Source organism: Halichoeres trimaculatus, unplaced genomic scaffold (genome assembly GCF_033239565.1).
Source record: "Halichoeres trimaculatus isolate MK-OKI-2021-1 unplaced genomic scaffold, fHalTri1.1 fHalTri1_scaffold_12, whole genome shotgun sequence".
In the NCBI taxonomy this organism is placed as follows: Eukaryota; Metazoa; Chordata; class Actinopteri; order Labriformes; family Labridae; genus Halichoeres; species Halichoeres trimaculatus.
Window position 1 is genome coordinate 22,092,376 of NW_027437190.1, and position 12,478 is coordinate 22,104,853.

The following is a 12,478-nucleotide window of genomic DNA, read 5'->3' on the forward strand; positions in this document are numbered from 1 at the left end:
GAAATAGCAAGGCGAAGACAAAACACTCCATTCCATCTCTGACATTTCCAATATCTGTCTATCCCTCATAAACCTCTGTTCACCCATAAAGTGACTCATTCTTCACAGATGAACATGTTCCATCCGGGCGGCTACCAGGCTGGCAACTCGCAGCCAGAAAATGCCTCCTGATGCTTGTTATAATTACAAAATTATTGATTTTCCTTACATTCTACAGCTTTTTTTTCAGCGGGAGTACAGCCAGGGTTTTACAGATAACAAGGCTTTGATAATGAAACTGTATTGTTGATAATGATTTGAAAATAGTTTTTCTATCTGTGTTTGCTCTATTGTTTCTCTTGACCGTGTATCTACCTGCGCTGAAGCTTTTCACAGCTCATAACTCTGTTTTCCCTCTTCACCTCCTGCTCTTCTTCCTCCCCTCTCGCTCTGTTAATTCACTGCACTGTCACCGGTCAGTGTATTTACCTAACACCAATCTCTTTCCCTTTTCCCTCTTCCTTTCCTCTCCATCCTTTTTCTCCAGCTCTGCCCCAGCGAAAACGGTGAGACTGCGTGAGTGAGTGTGCCGGAGATTTAGAGCGGGGATCAATAAGAAATTTAAAAATCAATGCACTTAGCGCCAGGAAATCAATGGGCCTAATCGGGATGCCAATCGGCCCAGTCAAAACAATTAAGAGGGAAGAAAAATGTTTAACAACCTCCTCTCTCTTGCTTACATAGACACAGGGGAGAGAGGAGGGGGAGATGGAGGAAAGGGGGCCTAAAGAGAAATATCAGAGGCAGACAGAGAGGGATGAGATGGAGTGATATATGGGAAGGAAAGGCTCAGGAGAGAAAGCTCAAAGCTTAGATCCTAGGAAGGCGGATTGGAGGGAGGGATGGAAAAAGGCCGAGAACGGGGGACAGGAATGGAGATAAAGAACAGTAGAAAAGGGGAATATGATGCAGCAGGGTGACAGTCGTGAAGGACAACAGAGGAGAGGAGGAAAAGTTGAGGGATGTTTTTAAAAACACTTCTTGTAAGATTATTCTTTAGTCTGGAAAGAAAAAGAAGCATGCATCAGGGCTGAGGGCTAGAAATAAGGTGACTGTTTGTGATCAGAAACACAAAAGTCGTACTCTCCCTCTGGATACGAGACTGTTTGGCTTATCAAAAACATCCCATAGCAGCTGCTCCTCTTGGTGTGACACTAAGGTGTAGAAAACATCTGCAGCAGACAGCCAATCAACTGACAGCGTCATCATAATCAAATGACGCTTCCAAATCATCCTCACCAAAAACATTTTTCTCCACCTTCAAGAGTCCGATCCTACCAAATGTTTGTCAGCCGCGGCTCCCAATGAGGAAGCCGCAGCTGAGCACGGGAGCAGCAGAACGTGTTGTGGGTGGTGGGTGATGGTGGGGGGGCTAATTTGGGGTCAATCAATAGATCTCCCCTCTCTCTATCTTCTGCCTGCTCACCACGCTAAAATCAATGGGAAAGCCAATAGTTCCCCGCCCCAGTGTGGATTAGTGAACACACAACTAATCAGCCAGTCACTGAAACTGACATCTCAGCTATTAACCTATTGATACGGGAAGACACGTGTTGAACACGCACACACACATGTACAGAGGCGCATTCCTATACAGTCATTCGCGGTGGTGATGGGTTCCTTCAGATGTGGGAGTGCACACACACACACTGTGAAAATATTTGAAGGATGGATGTCAGGATTTTCATGGTAAATCTAATAAAATATTAAAAGTTGAATTGTAAATTTCCTCAAAACAGTATGCATTTGTATAATATGTGCATCTGCTGAATCTTGCTTTAAGGTGTGAATTAAAAGTGCACCACCCAGAGCAGCAATGAAGACAATTAGACTGACCGACGCCTTCGACAATGTCCTCTGATTCAGCCACTGCCAGAAGCCACTTAGATTTTTTTCCAGTCTCTCTCTGCTCTCCTGTCCGACATCACATCACATCAAATCACGTGGCTCATCTTTTCTGTGGGATCCCTGGCTTAAAGGGTCAAAGGGGGGGGACTCAAAATGACTCTGTGCGGACGCCAGCTTCACTCTAATTCAGGCTGCAGCCGCCGGCCAGCTAGCATCAGCAACCGCCACTGAAAGAGTGAGTATGTGTTAGCCAGGGAAAGGGTGCGCTGTGCTTGTACTATTGTGACACAGCTCATACAGATTGATGTAAAAATATGACAAATAAAAGAGATTATGTTTGAAAAACCGGTTGTCAAGATAGCGTGGTTATAAACAGTGGAAGTATGCTGAAATGTCAGGATTTCATGAGGTACTTTGTAATGTGGTGATTTGAGAAACACTCGGCAGTAAAGCAGATAAGTGATTTGAAATATGCCTGTCAAAAATCACATTAAGGACAAAGAATTGTGCAACTTAAAAGAAACCATTGCTGAGTTTTTTTGTGCCAAAACACCTCACCATGTCTCCTCAGGAAGATAAAATAATATGTACCTGGCTCTTAAGAGGAGCACTACACAAGGATCATTTTTCAAAAATAACAGCCTGACTAGCTTTCATCCCTTACTTTTGAAAGCCCTCTTGTTTTCTGAGATTGCCTCTCCTTCCTCTGTTCCTCCTCCCCTCCCTCCCTCCCCTCTTCCCACCCCTCTCTGTCATGTTTTAGTTTTCATATGTTGGTTTTTGTTCTTCCTCATTTTCCCCTTGTGTAAAAAATGAAAGGCTGAAAATAGGATGAGTAAGGGGAGGGGGGCAGGAGGCAAAAGCAGCGACTGTACATCGTTGAAATCACTGTCTGCTGTGCCGAGGCTGCTCTCTCCTCTCTGCACTAACAGTTACGGACTACAACACAGCCCCAAACTCCATCCATATACATCACACTGTAAAATGCAATGCAAAAGGCCGCCTGTACCCAGTGCTGAGGTTCTGTATACCAATGTGATATTCTCACAGCATGACAAGAGGAACAGCATTGATCAGCCACAGAGAGCTGCATAGAAAAACAGCCTTTAAATCCATTCAGAGCTACAAGCTATTTGAAAAGCTAAAGCCCGTCCCATGCATGTTTTTGGAATTAGTTATCAACCATGCACATTGTAGTGTGACAGGCGCGGCAAAGCAAGGCTAACTGTCTGTCTTTTCCTGTCTCCTTTTCTTGCCTCTTGACATCCTTTCAGCAATCCTTTTCACGTTAAACGCACAAAGAGAATGGGAGTGAGAGGCGTGTGAGACAGAGTGGATTTTGTTTTTCTCTTCTCTTCACGGACTTTATTTCCATGGTGGACCCGGGCGGTCATGGCTTGGCCGACATGACTCTACATTTGGGCCTAATCCACACCTCTTCCTCTACACTGTTGTTGGTTATGATGGAGATGGAGAGCGAGGGACTTATTGAAAGGGGGAGAGACATTGAGGTAAAGGCGAGGGGAAGAGAGAAAGTGTGAAGTGGTATTGTTGAGTCGTCCAGGCAAGTCTGGATGCATTGGTTCCATATAACATTCCTATTCCACTTCGACAAACGGATGCTGGCATTCTGGGCGAACGCAATCCTGATTTCTCGCTTGAGACCCAATATCTGCACCATACAAATAGGAGGATATGGAGGAAATGCGATACTGACTTGGAATATGGCTCTTTCTTCTTATCCTGCTCAGCCACATTGATGTTTTTTGAGCCTTTCATTGCTCAGCCAAAATGAAGTCTTTCAAGACCGGAGCTATTGACAGATTAAGAAAACATATCCTATTTTGTAGGACATGACAGAAGCTTTCTTGTTATCTGAATAAAATGAGCGCTGCTGAGGTGGCACGGAAACACTATTTGTGAAACATTGTGTGGTTAAACTCAGCGCTGAAATTACAGCCAACTCACACAACAAAAAAGTGGAAGCAAAAGTAGTTTCTCTCTGTGGCTGCAACATCAATTTTAAGCAATTTTTTTCTTTTCATTCATCATCTTGCAAGAAAAAACCTCATTACAGTCAGTCATTTTGTTATATAATTGGTAATAGAAAATTCAGTCCATGATTATGCTCCACAACCGCACCTTCATGTTCCTGAAAACAGTGAGCTATACATGGCAACGTCGCCGAACCCCTCACACAACAGACGAGCTGTCGGGCTGGAAATCACTGAGGCCAAATCACAGAAAATTGATCACATCCAACAAAATGGCCGCAGTGACTAAAATTGTTGCGAGCTTGAGCTTGTTCAGGACGTGAAAAAAATCTCTAGCAAGTGCATTGTGAGTCCTGCATGGTTAGCGTTCTATCTAGGAAGATGATTTTGGAAAAAGCTTTCATTAATAAAATTTTGAAGTTGATCAAGATGGTGACATTTATGTCAGGGATGAGAGTGGACAGCATACAATACAGGGAAAGGTGGAATGGGCTGAGATACTGTGGCAAAAAGAGGATGTGTTGATGATAACAAAAGAAACAACAGGGGGGGAAACAGCCAAAAAAAAGGAAAAAAGATCCATGAGATGAAGGAGAGGAAATAAGGTGTGCTGCAGTCATCTGGAGTGTGTAAAAGGGTTATGCTGAGAGGTGGCATGTTCAGATGCGATAGACAGGAAGGAGAAGAGGGAGGAGGTGGGTAACAGAGGTACGGCGAGAACAATTGAAAAAAGGCTGGTAGAGAGGGAAGAAGAGATTTAGGATTAAGGAACGAGTGTGGGGTAAAAGGAGGAGGATTAGGGGTTTGGGTGAGAGAAGGACAAAGTGAGCAGGCGGGATAGAGGCGCAGAAAACAGGAGAGCAAGAGACACAGAAAGAGAAACTGTACAAGGCTTTTGACGGCGAGAGCAGGGATAAAAAGATGTATTTTTCCTGCTTCCTCTGTTGTCCTCCCTCTCCTCTGGGCAACTTCCCGCTGCTCTCCCCCTCTCTGCTGCCTTCCTCCTCTGTCTGACACAGTGGGAAGATAGGTAGGAAACCTAATCGAGCCAGACACACCGGCTGCTCTCTGCTGACACTCACAGGCGGAGGGGGGGAACTACAGATTCCGCTGACCAGCCTGAGCAAGACCCCCTTCACCTATCGGCTGGAGCGGCCATCAATCCGGCACAATAGCCTGGAGGAGGCTGGGGGAGATGGGATGAGAGGGAAGGGAATGTGCTCCTGTGATGCTCAATAGTAGCACTCGCCACTAACAGTGTCAAATATAAGAGGTTTGATTCCTGCTGGGCATGTTAGAAAAATACGTGTGTGCACTGTGTCAGACATGCGTCACTTTTAATGTAAGAAATAGCCTGGCATCAGGTGACTTTGCTGAAAAAAGCTTGTATCATGAATAATCAGTCTTCTGACTTTAATCAATTATTGGTTCACTAAACAGGCTGATTAATCAAGCACTTAAAAAAAGGAGTTTCTGGATGTGAATATTCATGAAGTTTTGTGGTGAACTCAGTGAGAATAGTTTTAAATGCTTGGTGGTTAAAGCTACAAAGTAAATTTTAAAAAGACCTTGGTTCTGTTTCATTGTTAGAAAAAGTGTCTCTGATTTTCTGGTTTTAGTTGTTAGAAATGAGTGACCAAAACAAACTGTAACATCAACTTGAACTCTGGCAAATTCTGAATATTTGTCTATTATTTTTGATATTTTAAAGTCTTTAATTAACAATGGAGAATACATAATTCTAAAAAACTAAATAAAGCAGTAGTTGCGAAAGCACAGGGCAATTTCTTTGTCGGGTTGGTTCTTCAAAACACATTTATAATTAAAGCTCATGTTGCAGTAGCAGTGACCCTGTTCAATCATTTTCTGCGACACATTGTCGTCCATTTTCAAAAGGAAAGCAAGCGACCAGTTATTGCTGTGTATAAGCTGCATTTTCTACACAAATAATTTTACATTTTTTTCTGAAGCAATTGATTAATGTTAGTATGTTTTTATTTTTGCAGTTAAGATCTTTAAAAAAATCCAACATAGACCACTTGTCAGCTTGCACTGTAGAAAAGAGATTCCCCAATCACTGTTTGTAGTGCAATTAAATCCCACTGCCTCCACTTCACTGTGGTTTAATGATGCTTCTATTTTGTTTCATATTTAGTGTTTTCTCTCTACTGTTCAGAATATTTTCCAGTTGTCAGCCCTCCTGTGAGGCCTCAAACCGAATTCACTTAGGGAGAAATAACTAAGTACGCATAATAACCACTCTGCATATTCACACTTTGTTTTGCTTTCTTTTTCATTTTAAGGTCAAAGAAAGCGCAAGGTAACAAAAAATAAATGCAGATGTAGAAGTGGTGCCAGGGTGTTAGGATGTCCTGGGTGCAGAGATGTTGCAGTGCAGCCGATGGCTATGTCCTGCAGGTAAAATGGATGAGGGTCAGTGCTGGGGGGGAGTCTGCCTCCCTGGTCATTGTGTGAAAGGGGGAGGTAGTCATTACAGACTGACCGTTATGGTGACAAGCAGTGACACAGTGACGCTTCACTCGAGGGAATTAGATGGTGGACAGGCAATGGGATGTGCAAAGGTTGTGTGGACATTGTACGAACGATGCATTGTTCTTTTTTTTTACTCTATACATTAAGTAGCTGTGTGTGTACATGTGAGATTGTTTCTGTGCTGTATGTGTGTGTGTGTGTGTGTGTGAGTGTGTGTCCAGGCTTGATAGCACATATTTGCTAATCTGGAGGGGGCTGCTGGAGGAAGGGGGTAGGGTCAGAAGCCGGGGTCAGGTGTTAATTCACTGCTTCAAACCAGAGCCGAGCGCCAAAACCAGGGGAGACCACAGGAGAACACATCGACTAAAACCACAAGGATACATTCAAGGTCCACCGCGGTAGCCACCTCTGTTTCTCCCCCTGTTGTTTTCCTCTTTAGATTCTCCTTCAATTCTACTTTCCTTTATTCTGTCCTAAAATTCCCCTTCTCTAATTCCCCCTTGCCTCATCCTCTCTCCTCTCCCTGGCTGGTCCAGTATGCTGCCGTCTCCTCCCCCAGCTGTTAGACCCCAAAAGGTCAGTCAGTCTGCAGGGTCATCAGTCTGGGATGAAGCCGAACTTTGACCCTGAGGCCCTTGATGTATTCCGACCACAATCCCGCAGACACACTCACATAATGGACATGTGCAGCCTCACAAGAGGCCCGTTTCATTGTGGTCATTTTTGATCAATTTATCACCTCTCTTTTGTCACTTATTGAAGTCCTGTCTGTGCTGTCGGAGCCTCGGCCTGTGCCGTGCTGTGCTGGTTGAGCAGTCAGGTTAAGAGAGATAACGCCATCGACCACAGGATCTTTTTCGGATGATTAATCCAAGAGCCGTTTATCAACTAATCGATGCAGCAATGATCGTGAACTGCCTATTGATTATATTCAATAACCACAATTGATACATGATGTGGGAAAAAAAGTGTTCTACCACTGGTCAGGCTGACGGGATACACACACGGAAAGGAGAAGGCAGCAACCTGAGAGAGGGACTTGCTCATTTTCCTTAACAAGCTGACCTCTTCAAAATGTTTTACTGACAACAAGCACTACAGAGAACACAAATTATCCTCTGTGTTTTTGATGAAGTGACATGTTTATTAATGTGAAATATAGAAAATAAAAATGAAACTAAGTTCAAACCAAAACTTGCATCTTAGATTTTTAAATATATTCAAAAAATATACATTATCCAGCACTTAAATTTCTTTAAATACTGTTCATAAAATAAAAATTAATTATTGAAACCATAGGCAGTCAGCTCTGGGATCATTTGGGGGTGGTTATTTTCTTCAGACAAATCCTGTATCAATATATTCTGTGTACGCTGGTCACTGCTGGCCCCATCTTGACACCAAAAGGGATGCATCGTGCAACCGCAATCTTTCCGCTTTAATTGAGGAACTGGCCACGCGACCTTTGACCCGCAGGTCATTACCGCATTGTGCACCGGGCCGCGGAGAGCAGCCACACCATTTGGGAGGGGAGTCGTGCGCAGAAAATGGATTAATTTTGGATGGCCTGTGGTGCTTGATACCGGCTGGAAGTGGCCGGTGACAGAAATGTATAGAAAAGCTACATCAAAGGCTACAGGAGCGATCAGGCTTTATAACAGAGATGAGCCAATAAACGGTTTATGATATGAGCCCATGGACAGGCTGCATAGACTTTAACATAAACCATAAAATTGGGTGTATCGGTTGTGGTCTGTTTCAGGTCGATAAGGTGCAGGACAGACTGTCAGTGTGCTGAAAAAAAGAAGTCCAGCTTATTCGACGCCTTTCACTATTTTTCCACTCCATTACGGACCATAGGAATTCAAGTCGATTAACCTAATTGCGTTTTATGACTATCTCATCATATCTTATCTTTTTGTTTAATGCGTAAAAAAATGCACGTCATTACTTGATGAACGTCCTCACAATCTGATTGGACTATCGAGGCCATTATGTGCATCGATTTTCTGTATGCACTTTGAATAAAAAAAACATCAGGCGTAACTTTTTCTCATTCGCATGGAAAACACTGCCTCGTAAGACACGTATCACATATTAAATTAAATATTCTTGGTGAAGCTAGTTATTTTCTGAAACGACCCAGGTTTTTTTTGAAGTTCATTGTGGTCGAGTGTCAAATGAATAACTTGTTTGAAAGCGTCAATAGGACTCGATGCTGTCTCTTCACCTGTGACTCACATTAAGTCTGTTTTCTAGTTGTTAAACATTTTCACGAAGGCAACTTCGACCCGATTCAACAAAAACAGGATAACTGGAGACACGAAAAATGTCTTGGACCATAATGACGAACTGTACAGATATAGTTATGCGTTGAATAAAAAGCGTGCTGTTAAATGAGAATCCGACCACTATAGTATTCCTAAACTCGCTACAAAACATTTTAAATCCCTTTAAATAGAAAATAAGGACGGAACTGAACTGCAGCCTATGATTAGCATTTTATCCTAAACATCTAGTTAAGTGCTTCAAAAATAATAATATGCAATTGAATTTTTATTTTTGAATATTATGCATAAATCTATAAAAATGTGTTTGTACTAACAAAGTTCTCAAGGAAATGCTGCAGCGTTGGAAACGATCGGAACTTGGAGAGGCCTGTGCATAAAAGCATATGCATGGGGAATACATCATTATTTACATTTACATAATTTCGACACATTCACATAAGCCTGTTAAAAAAGTTATTAAAAAATGATATTTTTAGGAACTTTAATACCTGCATATTTTTTTTCTTTAAATGGGCAATAACGGAGAAATCTGCAGATTGACATTCAATATGCAAAAGCAACACAGAACAAAGTTTCTCTCACAACAGAAGCACAATTCAGATCCAGCTCGCTATTTACTCCGTGTTTTGACTAAATCTCACCAACACATTGAATCACTGGCAAACGTAAATAATAAGTGTATTTACCCTTTGAGTTGGCAATTGTTTTAAGACTATTACAACACACACACACACACACACACACACACACACACACACACACACACACACACACACACACACACACACACACACACACACACACTTTTGCCTCGCTGATATTTAAATTACGCACAATGTTCTTGTCTAAATATGGGACAGCGCGTTAAAAAGAGGAGGGTGCACTGATGAGCTTCATCTGTATTAAATTGTCAACTTTCAAGACACCAGTCTTAAAAGGAAGGAGGAAAGAGCTGCAATTTAGACATCGTCCCAATCCATCGAGCCCACGTGAAAACCCTGCGCTGTTTTTAAATATTATGCCGCTTGTAGAAGCAAATCCTGTGTCCTTTCATAAATAAAAAGAAACCTTTACTGCTTTGTGCACCTAATGTATATAATGTTTACACTAAAAAGGACAACTTGTTAACAAGACGTTCTTCACTGAACAAGAGTCTCTTTAAAATATAGTTTATGCATTTTATTCCAAAGCACAGTTATCAAATAAAAAACAAAATCATTCAGTTGGGCTGCTTTATTAACAAGACTAAACGTTCCACGGTCTCGTGGGTGTTTTTCTGTGCAGGGGTTCACACTGGGCTAACACGATTGACTGATATTTAATTAGGGGATTCTGGAGTGCTCATTTCTACATCAAGTGTATTGCAAATTACAGCTTTGTTGTAATAAACCTCAATAAACGTGCACGAGACGAAATGCACACCCATGATAACAAAGGTAGCCTTTAGTTTCGATTTCCTCGAGAACTTAGAGAAAAACTCATATGGTGCTGTGAACACATCAAATATTCAAAAGTTATTTTTCTGTAATTTCAGATCTGGATTTTATGAACCCTACCAAATCAAAGATTCAACCCCGGGACACTGGTCTCGTGACAGAGTTATTAGAAGAAACACATCATCAGGGCATTGTGTTTTGGAACCAAGAAGGGTTCAGCCAGAAGCGACAAAGACAGGCTTTATGTCGGACTGTTACGACTTTTGGTATGTGGAATTTCATTGAGGCGTAAATTAAAAAGACTGTATAGAAATGTGTTCCAAAGCCATATCTGACCCAAACCACAGTAATGATAATCCAAGACAATCCCCCTTCATCCTGTGTGTGTGTGTGTGTGTGTGTGTGTGTGTGTGTGTGTGTGTGTGTGTGTGTGTGTGTGTGTGTGTGTGTGTGTGTGTGTATGTGTTTCCAGTCTAAGATTGTGTGCGCATCAAAATCATCACACTGTACATGGGATATCTGTAAGATTTCTGAGCGACATTCATACCACGATAGGAGGTTTGTGTTGTATGGTTGAAACAATATCTGGATGCTGGTTTTAACGGGGATCCGGTACCCAGCAGGCAGACAGAGGACAGCGGACAGCGCGCGCTCTGCGGCCAGTCAGAGGAGGAAAGCCCCAGCTGGGAGGTGTTCCTCTGTCCGCTCTCCGCTCCTGCTGTCCTCTGCCGGTGCAAGCTCTCTGCTCGGCCTTATAAAGCCAACAGATCCCCTCCTTTTAATTGATTTTCTCATAATTAACTCAGTCTGTCCATCGATTTCCCTTCGGCGGCGGATCAGCCCTCAACGTGCTGAGGTGTTATTGTTGCTATCTGCGGGCATCGGGACATCAATGAGGCAAACGTCGAACACGCTGATGAAAACCATCGGATCGGGTAAATTTAACCGTAAACTGCTGAGATACAGTTGATATATACACGGGTTAAGACACGAGCTGCCCGTTAACAAAACGGCCTGCGTACACGCCCACCTGTGCGTAATGAGCTCTTGAATCAACTGCTGCATTTTACAGTTAGGAATTGCACAACAAAGAGAAAGACGAAAGAGGAGTAGGCATCTGAACAACAGAGATTAACTAGTGAAATCGCTTTGGTTGCTATTGTTTCCACATTCGTAACTTAACTTCCTGCTGTTCTGTGTGCATGCATTCAAATATGGGCGGCATTATGCGTAAATACGCACAGCACGTTCAATATGTCAACAGCTATACATTCATCCATCCACATCATCACTATGAAGCATTTAATGCGAATTGTATTTCCAGTCGATGAGACGATGCAGTGCAGGTGTGAGGCTGCAGTGTGACTTTCGCATATGCATAAAACACAGAGCATATACCGAATCAAATATTCCCGCGATAATACAACATGCAGAGCTAGCAAGAAGACACAACGCTATTCGTCCACGGAGCAAAGGAGCAAGGGAGGACAGGAGGGGGATAGAGAGAGAGTAGGAGAGAGAGAGTCAGAACACGAGGGTTGCCCCCGTGAATTAATTTCTACCTAATCAATAAAACAGAAAAAGACCATCCCCGCACAAAAAAATCATTAGGACCGATATTTCTCCAGCCCCTCAGCTTTTTCCCAGGACACAGCCACGAGGAATGCCGGTACAGAAATTTGACACGTTTTGATTTAACACAGAATGGAAGGTTGGGATTCAAAAAGGGAAAAGGGGGAGTGTATGGTACAGCTGAAGAGAGGAAAGGTGAAAAGACACATGGAGGAAAGAAGTAAAGTCTCAGTCACCCATACACAGCCCCTGAAATATCCTTCTTTTTGCGTGTGTTTTTGTGGATGTGAAATTTACCAGTGCTTCCATCGGTGAACGTCTCCATCCCCGCCATGCGAGCAGCCTGTCTGGACAAGAGAGGGATGGAAAGCAAAAAGATGGGGGAGAGTGTTCGGGGGGGCGGGCAGAGGTGCATGTAAGAGGGGCCAGTGTGTGGGGCGGTTGCTCTGGGCTGGGGGGTTCAGCATTAAAGTGAAGGGTGGAGGGGTTAGAGGTGAGGTTTGGGTGGGGTGGATAAAGGGGTGCAGGGAGTTTTTTTTTTTCAGGGGGGCATGTGGCTACACCCTAACCTTTCAAGCCTCCCTTTCTCTCTCTCCTTGTCCCTCGTTGTCCCCCTTTCTCTCTCAATCTCTCACCCTCGACGTGTGTCTCTCAGCGGTTTCCATGGCGACCCGGTGGCTGTGGTGCTGCTGCTGCTGAGGAGAAAGAGCCGCATGCATGAGAGGAAAGAAGGAAGCGCGGGGAGATGCTCGTTTGAAGTGGAAGGAATTGATGATGAACACATATCCGAGGTAATAAGCATCTT